Source organism: Phoenix dactylifera, chromosome 2, assembly GCF_051530095.1.
Source record: "Phoenix dactylifera cultivar Ajwa chromosome 2, Ajwa_hap1_PhDact_Kaust_v1.1, whole genome shotgun sequence".
NCBI classification, from domain to species: domain Eukaryota; kingdom Viridiplantae; phylum Streptophyta; class Magnoliopsida; order Arecales; family Arecaceae; genus Phoenix; species Phoenix dactylifera.
The window spans coordinates 6,642,634-6,659,227 of NC_143191.1; the positions used below are offsets into that span (position 1 = coordinate 6,642,634).

At 38.5% G+C, this 16,594-nt stretch overlaps 1 long non-coding RNA gene and 1 pseudogene across 4 annotated transcripts; both read right to left on the reverse strand.

The window, feature by feature from the left end:
* Positions 1-269: 269 nt before the first annotated feature.
* Positions 270-1,282, reverse strand: LOC103719528 (calmodulin-like protein 6 pseudogene; annotated as a pseudogene).
* Positions 1,283-4,580: 3,298 nt separating this feature from the next.
* Positions 4,581-16,364, reverse strand: LOC103719531 (uncharacterized). 4 transcript variants are annotated; one of them, XR_005513887.3, is made up of 5 exons: positions 14,793-16,364; positions 10,485-10,673; positions 8,424-8,477; positions 6,465-8,051; positions 4,581-4,631 (listed from the first exon to the last, which is right to left on the reverse strand). It is a non-coding gene; the product is annotated as an uncharacterized LOC103719531 (long non-coding RNA). The 4 variants fall into 4 exon arrangements; XR_015975035.2 differs by having other exon boundaries at positions 8,424-9,945; XR_015975036.2 differs by having other exon boundaries at positions 8,424-9,956.
* Between the last annotated feature and the right edge of the window lie 230 nt (positions 16,365-16,594).

A 16,594-nucleotide genomic window follows, 5' to 3' on the forward strand; every position in this document is an offset into this window, starting at 1 on the left:
GCACAAATCATGAGCCCACAAAATAAGCACTTTATACCATAACCATCAAGTCTTGTCCCAGCTAAACAAGTTGGCCAAAATAGAATATGATTCCCAGATAGACAATGTTATATATCCATTGCATCTTGCAAGCTAAGCAGGTAATTTCGAGCAAATGAAGCATCTAACAGAAAACTTTTCAAAGACAAGAAACATATGATAGGGTTAAAAACTGTATATATCCAAAGAAGGTAAACGGTAAACTTGATTTACATTGTAATACCAAGCACCCTCCCCACCCCACCCCCACCCCAACCCCAAAAAAGGAAGAAAAAAAAAGCTAAAAAAGAGTTAGAATAAGTTTCTTTGAAGGTATAGACACCATTGGCAAAGAAGAGAGACCACCTTGTCCACTAACTACAGATGATCTCCTCAATATTGCAGAGGTAGGTGATACACTTGCATCATCAAAAGATCTTTCCACACTTCATCATCTTCTTGAACTCTTCAAAGTTCACCATCCCATCCCCATCCAAATCCACCTTCCTTATCATATCCCTGCAGTCTTCCACTGTCGCCCCTCGCTTCAACCCCAAAGAAGCCAGCACCAATCCCAACTCCTCCACCGTTATCAGCCCGTCCCCGTTCTCGTCAAACACATCGAAGGCCTGCCTCAACTCCATCTCTTCTTCTTCCTCCTCCACTTCTCCACTTCTCTCTCCTCTCTCATCACCATCCTCTCCTCCTCGCCCCAGTCCTCGGCCTCTTCCTATCGAATCATAGAGCTCTCTAAACTCCTCGATGTCTACGAGACCGTCTCCATTGGTGTCGACCCTCTCCATCATGCTCGTGATCTCATTTCTCGTGCTGAACAGCCCCAACTTCTTGAGCGACTCCTCGAGCTCCTTCGCAGTGATGAAGCCGTCGCCATCCTTATCGAAGGTGGCAAATATCGTCTCAAGGTCGGGCTTGTCGAATATTACCTTGTTAACCACCACTTCCCTGTCCTCCTCCTTCGGAGCTCTCTCTTTTGGCTTTGGAGTGGAAGAAGCTATATGAAGAATCGAACAAAGCCATTCCAAGACCTTTGAAGGGTGGAAAAAGAAGTAGGAGTTGATAAGGCCGCAAGTGAAGAGGATGGCAAACAATATGAGGGCAGTCATGGTTAATTTTAGAAGAACAGGACAAGAGGGGGAGGAGAGGAGAGAGGTTATTAGCTCCTTGGGGAGATGATGAAGAAGGGAAAGAAGGGTCTCATAAAAGAATAGAAGAGATGAGGGAGAGCGGTGGAGGCTCTTTAAAGCGACGTGGGAGGAGAGTTACTCGGAGAAAGGCTAGTGTACGCGTGATACGGAGAGACTGCTGGTCCCACAAAACCGCGTGAACACTATAATACCGTTTCTCCCATTGATGGCGGCCTACACGTCATCTATTCTATTCCTAAGGCCTCCAAAGGCTTCCCCAAGCTCCATGTCCTTGGACCATGGAATAGAATAATGACTCCTTTTTTTTTTCTTTCTAGAAAGCCGATATAGCATGGAGGATTGGGTTATAAGCCTTCATAATTAAGCTGACACTCCTCTGACGCACGAAATCGTACAACTAAATTTGATTTTGAATTGGTAACGGAGTTGACCAAGAAATAAGTTGGAACAAATTGAAACGGCGGAGGCTCTTAGATGTCCACCTTTGGCCGCAACCGTAGTTTCCGATATCATATGTTTCTCACGTTAAAAAGAAAGATAGAAAAAAAAAAAGATATCATATGTTCCGACGGTTTCAAAATCATGGTAACGGCCTTGCACCAAGAAACGGTTGCTAACTGTTTATTGTGTGGAAAAAATTTCAACGGTCGGAAAATATCGTACTTTCTTGATGGTCGGAAAAATCTGGCACAAAAGTCAGCAGGAAATCCACGTTGAGAATTTGTGATCGTCCAACAAACGCGTATAACCCACGCATGATCTAAATTCTAGATCCTCTAGACTCCCGGCAGTAGATTACAACTGGTTTACTTCCACCAAGCGGAGAATACGTCCAATTCCAAGGACATATCACATTAGCATATGCAACTGCTCACGTACCACATCCATCTTAAAATTAGTATTTAATAATATTACCTAATATATGTGCAAACCATGATCAACTACCTTGTTATTTCTCTCTTGTAATATTATTCTCCTGGACCATGCTGCATTGCTTTTAACTTAAACATGGTTCTGCAGTAGAATTCCATTAATCCTTTAGGCAATTTCATTGATCAATCAAGTCAAAAACGTCTAAATCATCCAATGGGATTTGAAATAAGTTGTTTCTGCTCTTTACTCGCTCTTTCTTATACTCAGGAATCAATTGGTCTCGGTTTCTTCTTTGCCCCTCGGATCATCTTTGTTGCTAGAGATAAAGCAGTTGGCAAGGACAATAGGGACAGGATGCCACGACAAAAAAATCTAATTAGCAAGATGCCGGTTGAGGTTGAGCTGGAAGCCAACCTATACTTTCTTTGGGTTTGTCTTGCCCCAAGCCCCTGATCGAGACAAATAATAAGGCTTGTGCTTGACGGAAAAGAACGTGAGCTGTACCTAAGCGAGCCGAGGAGTGAAAACCAAGGCTTCTGGGGCATACATGGCTTCAGCTGAACTTTGGCATGATCTCTGCGCGTGAAAAAGATTGGAATCCCAGTTGCTTGCTTCTTCTTCACGCAGGCTTATGGCACACTATATAACTTCAGCGGACTCTTGGCGCGAGCTCATGTGGAAAAAGAGGGGAATCTTTAGTTGGATTTGGGCACAATATTTGCATGTGAAAAGAGTGCATGAACCATAGCAGGGCAGATCACCATGGAAACAATCTGCATATATGTTCTTTGGATATGCCAATTCGCACCTGTTATGCCGAAATAGTTGGTAACTTTAAGATGTGTAACTTATTATTCTCTAGAATTTAAGACTTTAAGCTTCTGATCAGCCTAAAACAAGCACATCTACAGTTTAATCTAAAATACTGGTGAATGGATTAGAAAAAAAAATACATTGTTTGAGATTTCTATGTATAAAGTTGTGGCAATAGTCAGGTGCAGTTCAATCGAACTGGGCAATTGAGCACCACGAATTGCTCCATTACCCATGATGCCAAGCATCAAAGAAAAGATATCATTATGCAGGAAGAATAGATGAGGAAAAGGAAAAAAGATGACATACAAGACAACAGGACCTTGTTTTACCTAGCCAAAAGAATAGCAACTAAGAAGAGCCACACAACTGAATTCCAGGGATTAAACAAGAAGTACTTCCATGCTTCAATCTCCTCATGCCTTCCCAGATACCTAAAACTGAAACTGGACTGAAATTGATATCCCCAAAGCACCAAGATATAAATTACATGATAAACATTTCTTTATTTTCTAGTAGTATCATACTTGAACCATCAGTTTCTACAGGACTTTCTCAGTAACACCTACATCTAAGGAGGAAGAAATATGAAAATGAAAGGCATCAACTAACCGAAATAAACTTACTCCAGCTCTATCATCTTCTCAAACTTTATAGCGCTGTCAGTCCACCAAAACTGAAAGACATGACCAAAAATTAAATAAGGAGAAAAGAAAAAAAACCAGAGTTTTACATAAACAGAGTCAATCATGCACTACACTGACAACATCACATCAATATTTAATCCCAGTCACCTTTTCAAAAGCAAAAAAAGTTCACATATATAAAATTATGAACAATGAACAGAAATCTGTTAAAACTTGGAAGCATAGATATCAAAAGTCATGCGGATTTTACCAGAGGATGGATTCCACATTAATGCTAGAGTAAATCCTCCCTTTGGCTCTCCGTTCTACTCTCCTTGATTAAGATCAGAACAGCCACCAGTACTGGTAGTGAAACCATTAGCAGAGCTTGTACTATGTTGGGCCTTGTTATCTCAGGGAAAAGAATGCTTCCATATTTAATGGCTGCACCGCTGCCAACAGACCCAGCTGCCAATTTCCACAAGTAACCAAAATCATCCTGTTTTGTGCAAGCACAGAAGCATGTAAAAAATTAAGTTCTACTATGAATCCATGGTGGATTGCAAGATAAAGAGAACAATCAAAAATTCAAAAAGAACATATTTTCAAAACAAAGACAACACATCTATGGTCTCCTTCATAGGCCAAGTGACTCTTCTTTTATATTCATGATGCATCTTGATTTACCAATTATCATCCAAGAAAGGATAACATTACATTATACAGATGATTGTCTTAGGTCTTTGCAACATTAAAACTTCACATACACTGGCCCAGGATAACCATGATAGAGTGGGTTTTCATCTTGAGAGTGGAAAGATGCCAACATGAATGGAACCAAGCATCTTTGTATTTTTTTTTCCTCAAGCATTCAATTAGAATTTAGAAACAACTTCACATACACTGGCCCTGGATAACCATGATTCACTTGTTTTTTCCTTTCAATTTTTTCCTTAGAAAATAGAAGTAGCGATGGTCAAGGTCTTTCCCTTTTGTTTGGTCAGTTCAATGTCGTATCTGCCTCTTGTCCATGTCTCATCATCATTTCTGAACCCTTGATCATACAATAACAACTGTAATCCTATTTTCTTTATAGTCAGTTTATTCTCATCTTTGCCTTCAATCCCATGATCAACTGTGTAGAAAAAGAGGCATCAAAATGAGGACAGCTAGGTCATAGCATAAATACCCCGAATTAATTAGTCACAAAATAATAGACAAGTTATAGCGCATGAGGGAATGAGACAATGAGATTTCTGCTGCCGAGATAAGCACCAGCTGCCTTACAAGCAAGGTCTTCTGGGGCTTAACTACCTCTAAAGATACAACAAATCTAAAGATATGTGGCTTTTAGTGATGGCAGCTTCACTAAATGTTTTTTGAGTAAATAGAATATGCCATTTAGTTAAGGAAAGCAAGAAACATATAACAAATACAAGAACATAGGATCTCTACTTGGGGGAAAGAAAGTAGAGATCTTATGTCTACTTATATTGCATTAGGCTAGGATGGTTTCATAACTCTCATCAAGGTTATGTCTATAAGATCTGAGCACCTGCTGTGCATGTCAGAGGAAAATGGAGAAGTTCGCCACGTGGAGATATTCACCCACCATGAGTGTTCATGTAATGAAGCAGAGACAGGGAAGATGTTGGATATATAATGTTAAATACTGTTACATAAAACAACATGAATACTATATAAAGAGACACATTAAAGCTCCTGTGCTATTTCTGATCCATGCCCAGCTCAAGGCTTAGCTTATATGAATGGCCAAAGTCAAACCTGACTCAGCCTAATCTGCTTGGTTCACCAATATAATTCAGTTTGATGCATGCCAATGAAAATACCACATAAGATTGATATGGAAGATAGCATTTGCAGGAAACTCCTGATATTCCTTGCTTATATATATTTTTGAAATCCATAAATCTTTACTTGCAAATGCTTTGAAGATTTCACAAACAATTTAGAAAAAAATAAAAGAGTTTCATTGTACATGATGTTCAGTCTGGTTCATTTTCTTCTTGGATATTCGAAAACAAAGGAAATACCAACTGGCCCTAAACTACCTTTGTTTCCTGTTTCAAGCACAAAGACTGCAGCAATCCACTGTTATCGTGTTTAGAGGCACCAGACTAAGCATGCATACTAATTGGTTTGATTCCTCAAATATCTCTGGCCCAACATTGACATCATTATGGAATGTTGCTCACGGAATAAACTAACTCATCTAGCACAGAATACTATGTTGCATTTTTGCATGTACAATAAAGACCAAAAGATCATCATCCAGTTCGCAACCAGTGACACTCTCCTTTTGGCCGAGAAGCTTTCTAAATGAACCTTCTAGTTGAGTGAGCTTTACAGGTCCAAGCAAGACCAATCAGCATTTAAGATAATTCACACCTGCTCTCACTGCTTTCTTCAATCTTCCTCAATGTCTCGACAAGCGAGAAGCAAATGGGTAACTGCAAAATGTGAAGAATCGAAGAACTAATTGGAACGAACCTAATTGCTATGGTTCTTGAGCATCACAAGGTGCAATTATAAGGTATTACAACTCTAATTCTACTCCAAACCTAGTGCGGGCCCTTTGCTAAACTTGAGGCTGCTTACAAAATACAATTCTAGGCAAGACGGGGGGGCCTGCCGTAAACCCTAAGTCCAGTTAAAGTGAAGGAAAAAAAGAAGACTAACACGAACAAGTGCAATTTACTCTCTCTCTCTCTCTCTCTCTCCGTATGGGCTTCTCTCGATAAAAACCGTGGATATAATTTAAATTCGACGAAATAATTGTAAATTTATTCTTTTTTGTCGATAAAATTGTCAAATTTTATGAACGCGCAGAGAAAATTCTTGCCTATTTTCTTCCATTGATAAATCCAAAGTTCTAAAAGGTGGTCTCTTTTTAACCCCTAATAAACAAAATAACTGCGAGAAAGGATGAGAGAAGAAGAAATCTGACTGAAGAGAGGAGCGCATCGTCGATGGTTTCGATTCCTTCTTCGGCTTCTTGCCGTCCATCGGGGCGTGCAGAGCAGCAAACCCTCCTTGGCCTCGTCTTCCTCTGGGTACAGGAGGCGGAGGTGAAAGAGGTGTTTTGGGTTTTAGGGTCGAGGAGGACTGAGGGCTTCACCAGAGTATAGCAACGACGTAGAGAGGAGGAGGAGCGTAGGATAACAATCCCACAATTCCAGGCACCAGCTGCCATTGCCATTCTTTGTTTCGTTTCAATTTTGAGAGGGTCTTTTAGTTGCTCTACTTCCTGCGGTGCAATGCGTTATTTATCCATGAGGTTGTAGGTTCGAAGACCACAAAAAGCAACCGCACAAATATGGTGTGAGAGCCATGCATCCATGTATGATCATATTAAAAATTTGTATCATTTATTAAATTGGGTATACTTTCATTTTTTGAGTGGTTTATTTCCAGTTTATTTTAATGTTTTGTTACAATTATTCTACACTTGCGATGGACGCGTCCTGAGGAAGTTGGGGAGACTTGCGATGGTCACCCTAGTTTGACAGTCGTTTCATGGGGGGTTTTAAATGTAGATCTAAAAGCTTGTTAGACTAGAAAAAAACCTTGCACAATTTATGCCTGACCTATCTGCATCTCAACCCCCTGGAAGGGTTACATAAAGAACTTCTAAGAGAGCAAAGTGCCATAATCCTGTTCTGAGGCACCACATGAGTTTATTACCCTAAGTCGGTCCTAAGCTTTAGGGCTGCGAATTTGTAACAAGTGATTTCGAAGCTAGACCCATTATGCATCGCCATCTTTTTTGGGTCATGTGAGCGCCTCACTGAGGTATACTGGGGTCAAGAAGGATGGAATCAGAGCCATGGGTAGGCCTCCCTCCCTCAAAGATGAGCCGACTTGTCACGAGATTGAGTGAAGGAGGTTATCATAGTCCTACACTGACTGATAAAAAGAATGCCACGAGTTTATTAGTCTGGGCTATTCCTCCTAACATAAGCTTTTAAGCTATGAGTCCATGATAAAAGCAGTTTCCTATAAAATATTTTTTATTCTATTGATAAATTATGAAACAAAGTCTCAAGGGAGCAATATTCTTTAGAAAGGAGGGTAGCCCAGATATACAAGTGCAGTTAACTTGCCATTTGAAACGCAGATAACTTTCAGCGATTTGGCTGTCGCATCTTGAAAATGCTTCAGCCCCAAGGCATCTTTCAAGGAACCTGTCTGCTATAGTTTCCCATGCAAATGACATCTTCCTTGACTGTCAAAATCAAGGAAATTTTCCACAGCCTCAACTTTGAGAGAACCTGTTTGGAATAGCTTTACCGTAGGGAATGAATGGCATCTCCATCTTCCCCTGGTTCACTAACAGTTTCTGAGAACAAGTCGGATGACTGACTTATGTGCTTCCTCAGTCTTTAAACATTGTCTATGATATTATCTGGCATAATTTTTTTGCATGTCGTCATCCATTATGTCACCATGATCGATGCTGATCAAATTGAGATTTTCAGACGAGTTGCTTCTCTGGCATTTTCTGTATGCTAATATCCTGTGCCATGAGTCGTGCCTACACAGAAAGTTTGGTTTGTCATTCTCAAAACTATACTTGCTTTGTAACTTACATATGTTAGGTGTGACTAAAACCATCAAAATTTGACCAAACCGGTCAGTTTCAGCCAACTACCCAAAATTGCAAAATAGTCAAAACTCAGGCTGTTTCAGCTCAAGTAATCAATTTTGGCCAAAAATGAGTTTGTTTCTAATAAATCCAGAATTGAAAATTTTCAAAACTTGGAAGTAAGTGACCTTGTTACTCCGCTGCAAATTATATATGTAAAAACAATTTTGTTATCATGCAGCTTTGGATGTATAAAAGAGAGAGAGAAGAGGAGGAGAAGATGAGATCTCGTAGTGCTGAAAATGCTAAAGCATTACCGACCTAACCAACATTGCATGTCCCAATGTAAACTTGCCTTATCGTGTAGTGTTGCACCTAAAATATGAATGCAACATGGTTATTGCATGTCAGACCAGATAAAGAATTATGCTTGTGTAGCAAATGGTTGTCAAATTGGTTAAACAGTTTCTAGGATAACACTAAATGCTTTTGAAGTCAATTGCAGCTAATAAAATAGAAGTAATGATTTGTTTACCAGAAAGTTAATTTTAATAAAAATGGCATGTCATGACCATTAACTACATGAGTAACAGGATGGAAGACAAATATGAGTGGATTTAGAAATGCAAACACTCAAGTAAGAAATCCAATCTAAAGTATCAGATTTAGGTACTTAATTTCATTTAATATTAGATTAGTAATTAAGTTTATTATCTACTCACACATGAAGTTTCAAAATCTAGTGCTAGATCATCAATTATGTGATTTAGTGCAGTAAATGGCTGATTGACTATTTAAAAGCATCCAAAATGATTAGACACAAACAGTCGTATGAGTGGCTATTAAATGTATAAGCAGCCATTTCTGGAAACTGTTGCTATTACATTAGTCATTTTACTCGGAGTTCAGTAGGGCTCAAATAACCAAACATCACCTTTACATTTTGTTCCATACTTCCATATATCAGTAATTTTCAGTAAAATGCATGTGAGTCCTCTGGTAATTCCAATCTATGTTGAAGAGTTATTAATGGCATATGAGATTCATCAGATGCAATGTTTCAGTTTCTCTACTTGTTGTTCTACTATTCAAGTGATCAGTAATTTACGATGATATGTCAAATACATGATTTTTAGGCACAATAGCTTCTCACCCAGCTTGTCCTGCAAAACCCAACCTCCATCATTTTGCTGGGATTTTCACACTACACCCATACATGCACAGACAGATGCAATTAAATACCTCTCATAGTGCCATGTGGTGACTCAAAATCTGGAAATGACATCATGGAGCCATGAATATGAGCATCAATAGGAGGGAGACCATAAATTCTCTACAACTCATATGATCCCAAGAAATTTTAAAATTCTTGCCGGTTCCATGGGTGATAGGACTCCTTTACTGGGAACAGTTCAACAAGAAAGCACCTCCCACATCTGGGGTACAATAGCCATCCAATTAATTATGCAAGCTAGGAAATGGAGAAAAGGCACTCAAATATTATGCACTCCTTTGACTGCATAAGCATGTCCACATATGTCATGTTATTGGTGTCTTTCTGCTAGCTGCTTCTGGAAATTGGCCCTTAGATTGGAAAAAAATGGACTTCATACATAATATAAAAACTCATGAAAAGTTCAACTTGTCCTGCTATTTATGGAAAGTCACAGGACTAGCAAAACTGCATCTAACCCCGGATTCCAGTAGCATGCTTCTCAGCCTGTCTTCTAAACTTCAAGAACTTTAGTCAAATATGTTGTAATCATTGACTCTTCAGTGGTCTATCTCATTCTCGCATACCCAACTTCATGTCCCCTCTAGCTGAAGCTCCAGGGATTATTTTCTGAGATAAAACTAAACCTCAACATAATTGACAGGTGATTCATCAGTCAAAGCAAAATTATTTTGGTAATATGGCCATTCTTCCTCATGATCTATCACTCATGAAATTACCAAGGAATGCCTTTTGCTCTGTGCTATAAATCTTTCCTTACTGAACCATATGATTTCGTTTAAAATCTGTTGCAATATAGCATCAGGCATTGTCCCAAAATTCTTGTTATTTGCAAAATATTTCAGGTATTTATTCTCTATCGAGTAGAAACCAAGATATGAGCCAATCAACCAGAGTAAAAACCTGATGATCTGTAGAGAACATTATTACCATGCTGTTTGTTTATTATATTTATTTCACACGACACTAAAAGAATATGACTAGCATAAACAGAAATCAAGAGTATGAAAATGACTATTGCAAAAGGAACACAAGAACACAAAATCTTTTTTACTGGTTTGTTAACAAATGTAGAAGTTAAAACCAAATACTTGATCAGATAATAATGGATAATGAAGAAAATTATCTCTGCAAGGAGGAGGCAAAACCTGCTGTCCAAGGTTGTCAGGAGACATAAAGCATTGGGCAGTGATGGACTAATTGTGAACTTATGTTCTTCTCATATAAGAAAGTTAATACTGCATTCTTCAAGCTGATGGTGAAGAATATTATGTTCATTAAGAAGCTTCTTCTTGCTGATTTTGCATGCCCATCTTTGTTTTATTTTGAAGAACTCTCTGAAAGAACATACATAAAATTATAAGGTAATAACCAACGGGTACTCAATTTAGAACTCAAAAAGTCAAGCTACTAGGACACAAAACCTAGATTGTTAAATACAACAAAAGTTTAGTAACAAATACAAATATAAAGTTTTCTAACAAGAAATTCAAGACAGCTACCATGAAGCAACTCGATCCAACTGCTTGAGGTGAAGATTCAACAAAAACTATTTGAATCTCACTTTCCAAATAAGTATTCCAAAAAATGCATTAATAAAAGGCAGTAAAACAACTTCCTTGCCTTGGCTTTCCTACATCAGATATTTCATGCATATTATCACTAAGAAATCTGATTTTACAAAATAAGGCTTATATGCAACTGATGAACGATCAACAACAAAGCATCTGAACTGGGTTTATCTGGAAGTGAAGATGCTACCAAAGGAGCATTGCCTTCCAAAATGTGCTTATTCACATCTTAAAATGCTGAAAACAATATAGTGCAAGCAGTGAGTGAGAGAGAGGGTGAGGGAAAGAGAGAGAGAGAGAGTCAAGCAGAAACCAGATTGGCATGACCATTTCATGAAAATTATACCTGAAAATGAGGTACAAGTATTATACATCAAATAAAGAAGGTAAAGAAAGGAAGAAGGGGAATGGGCGAGGACCGAAGGGAGGAAGAAGGATTAGAGAAGGAGTTGGAGATCCATCACTCCTCTCTCGCTCTCTCTTATTTCTTAGGGTATAGGGTTTAACAAGGAGGAGTTCCTGCCATGGTGAAACCCTAGAAATTTTGGGTAGAGAGAAAGAGACGAGAGAAATGAAGAGGAATGGAGAGACTACCAGGAATGAGAGTGGGGAGGAGGCAGTCTTGCATATTAATTACAGACCATTAAGTTTAATTATACAAGGAGGAGAAAATGGTGAGTGCACCAATTATTGCACCCTCATGCAATATTAAGGATGCCATGATATTTGCAAGGTGGGTGGGAACTCTAAGACACACCCGTGGTGCTTAACAAAATCTCTCTTTATCTTCATAGCAGTAATGATTGGTTGCTATATTTGTCCTTTACTACTGACATTTTCTCTTTTTGCCAAATGGTTGGTAATTTAAAATTAAGTTTTAGTCTACAGAATTCCATAAACACATCACAAAAACATCTAACAGTTTGAGAGGTGTTTGATAATATTATATTAATATTTAGTTTTCATTATGTAAATTAATATTTAGTACATGTAATGTAGGTGAAAAATAAGAGGAACTTGCTCAAATAAAGACACCAAAGACAGTCTTGCTTGTTGAAAAATATGTCGATATTGATAATTTTTTGCATATCATACCCATAATTTGTCAATATTGTATATTTAACCTACCCTCATTCAAATCGACCCAGAATGTCTTATTTATTCACAAAATAGCCATAAGGTTAGCTTAACTCTAACAGATGAGTGGATGGTCATTTTCTTTATAGTTTGTGATGAAATAAGCCACCCTCCATCTTAAAAGAGATCACCCCTTATCTCTCTCGACTATTTTTAACTTCTAAAACCATCATTAGAGTACCTATTGACCCCCCTCCAACTAAGGTCGAGTGCCGTTGGCATGGACTCCGATGGCACCTTCGCTACTAGGTCTAGGTCATACACCACCTCGCTGCAGTATGCCATCGTGAGAAGCCTCCGGTTGAGGATGACACAATCATGCATCCACTTCTTAAGGAGGTGGCGTGGGCTGGGTTGAGGTCCTCAACTAGCGGGTGACCTACCAATGCCCTAGATCTTGCCGATGAGGGTGCCCTAAATGACAACTCACGAGCAGCTAAAATGTGGGGGCCTAGAGACTAGTGACGGAGGTGGGTATCAAAGAGCTAGATGGCCATGGAGGGAGTCGCCAAGGAAAAAGGATAGGGGCAAGGGCAGTAAGTTGATGTTGGGGAGCAATGCCAAGGGGACGAGTAGGGTTTCATTAGAGGGCAAGGTCTAAGAGAAACTAGTAAGACAAGTCAGTGGGGGTGCGGATATTGAGATAAAAGAAGGGTTGGACGAAGCTGAGGTCAGATTAGATGACAAAGAAGAGCGGGGAGTGGAGAAGGGAGCACCAGGATTGTGACAAGAGGGCCAATATAGGGTGGGAGGATTGGGAACCCAAATTTAGAGTACCAGGGGGTAGGAAATCATGTCTTACCCCCGGTTAACTTAGCCAAGAACAACCGTAAATATGGGAGATGGAAGTCTAATAGAAGAGTTGGATGTAGCCCTAGTTTCTTCATACCTGAAACCTGAACTTGTTTTTATTAGGTCTCAAATTTTAGCCAACAAGGAGCTACCTTCTTTTGAAGAAGTGTTTGCTCATTTGCAAAGAGATTGCATTTTAGATTCCATAGTTAGTCCAATTTAAGAGCAATCTGCTCTTATTTTTGGTTGCACTATTGGTGGAGGAGGTGAACATGGTGGTGGTAGTAGAGATGGTAGGGTGGCAATAGAGGTGGTCGTGATTCAAAAAATTGTGATCGTGGTCATGGCTCCTGTAAGTGTGTACTTTGTAGCTTGAATGGACATACTATTGATTATTACTTCGATCTTCATGGAAACCCACTAGTTCTGCCAATCATGCATCCTATTTCGATGATAACGGTGATTCTCCTTTAAACAATGATGAAATGGTGTCTATTTCGAAGCTAAAGTATGCTAAGTTCCTACTTGCTCAGTCACAATCTCGCTAGCAGTCATCTACATCCACTGCTACTCTAGCTTAGTGATACAGCTATAGCTTGTCTTGTTTCTCACTCTTCTTGGATCATTTTTTTGGCATATTAGATCATATGAGAGGTTCTCTATGTGTTACTCTAGCCCTCTTCTACTTCTCCATGTGTTACTCTAGCTGATTGCACTTGAACTTGTGTAGCTAGTCTATGATCTACCACTCCTCATCCTTCTATATTCCAAAACTTCCCTTTAGTTTGTTATTTCTTAGTAAACTTACTAAAGCTTTGAATTGCTCAATAACATTTTATCCTACTAATTATGTGTTCCAAGATCTCCAAAGGTCTATATTATCTTGATGATAGCATGGATCCAGCTGAATTGCATTCATCTCTATCACCTTTACAATGACATTGTTGTCTTAGCATATATCACTAGCAACGTTGAAGAAATTACTTCCTTGAGTCGTGTGATATTAGATTGTGAGTCTTGTCAACTAAGGGAACATCATTGAGTTCCTCTTAAGTCTAGAATTGTAAATTGAGTTTCAAGTCCTTTTATACTATTTTGTTCAGCAGTCTAGGGTCCTAGTCATCTCTTATTATGAATATCATTATTTAGTTGCTTTTATAGATGATTTCTCAAGATTAACATGGATTTACTTAATGATTTGATTAACTAGAGCTTGATAAGTAGATGACCTTGTTTAGCAGAATATATTAGAAGTCTGTGAGATGCATTATGCTTCTCAAATACAAGTCAAAAAATAACATATATAGTTATAGAGCTAAATTTTACTGCTAGGATGCAAAATATACTAGAAGGATACAACTTTTGATCTTCCTGAAGTACCTAAATTTCCCTCAAATTTAAGTTTTTAACCTGAGAACTTCATCGCTTTAACAGATTCCAGCAACATCCAAAATTCTTTATTCATTCCATAGTAGGTCTCAAGATGCCAAGCAAACCATGGTTTCACATTGTACCCAAAAAAAGTTTCAAGCACCAGAGGTTTTACTACCTTCTTCATCACACTCCAAGTGAACACCATCTTTTTCAAAAGAGAAACCAGCAAATATTAAGATTAGCTCTAGTCTCTTCTTAAAATCCTCAGAAGTTTGTCCCCCATATATTTTCCAGCATCATTGATTGTACTAAAGCAAAGCTTATGTTTGAATCGTTTAAATGAAAATATTCTCGTATTTTCCCTTGATATATAATTAAATTTTCCTTCTCCATGCATGAAATATTTTTATCTTCTAGGAGAAGTAAGAAAAATGTGTATTTTCCTTCAATTAATTGATTAAATGCTAATATGACTATAGCTGCAAGTAAAAATGTGAGAAAGTTATTAATGAAGATTCCTTTTTCACACTTGTGCCAAATGTTTTAGTTCACCGAATCTAGAAGGCAAATAAGGAACCTTACAGTTATAGGATCCAGAAAGCTGTTGCTGGATCATTCTGGTTCAGATTTAGCAATCCAAGAAGGAATCATAACATGGTAACTCCCGCCGGTCAATTATCATGTGGCCATACAGTGTTTTTTCCCTTCTTGCATTTTAGAAATACAGATAAGATGAGATGTGCTAAACTAATAGCTAAAATCAGATCATGTATTCTAGTAAATGAACATGCAATTGGACAGCTTAAAGTTTAAAATTAGAATAATGTCAAATAACAGACATAAACAATTAAATCTGCAGCATATATTACCTTTAAAAGAAATAACTTACTAAAATGTGCATATATAATTGTAAATCACATTGATTGCATTAAAATATAATTTGAACCACTATTTTAAGAACGCTTATGGATTAGAATTGATGATATAGCCCCTTTTCTTACTCATTGGAGAAAATATCCTGCCTTAAGATAAGACAATGTAAATGGCAATGAAACTAAGATTAAGCTTTCAAACCTGTATGAAAAACATGGGGAGGGATTTAAATAATGTCTAGAAGATATAAGAGTAATACAATAATGATAGCTTTTATTCTTTTCATTTATCCAAAAATTGATTCTCAGAATATCCAGGCAAATGTGGTCCCTTGGCTAACCAGCTTTGAGCCCACACACCCAAATGGCTATTTGTAGGCAGCTCACTCTGTACCCGATGAACATCCTGCCGGAGCCCATGTAACCTAATAAGCAAGCAACACCGGCCAAATCCAGGTGGGTCAACAATCATTCCTTTTTCCCCTCTCTCCTGGCTAAACAATAACTGTGAGCAAGCAGTTGGGTCTAGCTGCGATCTAGAGAACAGATCAGGTTTAGGCGCAAGCCATGAGAGCAAAAGAGCATGCTGTAAAACCTTATGGGCCCTATCATGTCCTAATTTGCTCTCAAGTGAAGAAAGAAGAAAGGAAGGGCTCAAAGGAGGCAGAGAAATGAGGTTCACGAGGTGAACCTCCAAAAACTGAAGGAGTGTGTGCAGCTACAAATTCCAATACTTTAGCAAGCTGTGGCACTGACATATCCTCTGCTCCTCTTGCAGTTGCCTCATGTCCTCCATGGTCGTTGAGATCAAAGTGGGGTATATTGGAGAGATGCTACAATGGTCATTAGTGCTCTTAAATGATGAACATTAATTTGTGGTTTGAGTACATTAATCTAATCTCTGTCTACTATTCTGATGCGAACTTTGGGGTTGAAACTTCACAACGCAAGCTCAACTACAAAACAACAATTTTTGCAGTCTCTATGATTCAAAAATTTCCATTTCTCACCTTTTTCTGTGATGCTGCTCTGCCTTTTCCTTTTCTACCCTGTTCTGAGTGCCCATTCTAGAATTACCATTCCCATTCTGAAATCTGGACCATCTCAACCATCCCTATCATGCATCTTTTATATGCAAGGTCACGTACATTTCATGTACTTAATGTTAGTTTAAGATAATTACGAGCTTTTTGAATAGTTCAATCACTATCAGGCATATTCCAAAATGACTACAATCATTGTACAAATCAGGCTCTTAAAAATCACAGCACCTTACCAACACCCCCCCCCCCCCCCCCTTCCCCGGCCCCCCAACACACACACACACACAATAAAAACCAGGAAAAAAAGATCAAAATATCAGGATGAAAGAAATTTATAAATTACAATGCTTCTTGAATATTCTTCTTTACATTTCATCCTTTAAACTGGATGACTAATAATAACGAAGTGGCGACATTCTTCACAAATAACTGCAGGTAGAATTGATGGCATCAACAATCTCACAAAAAA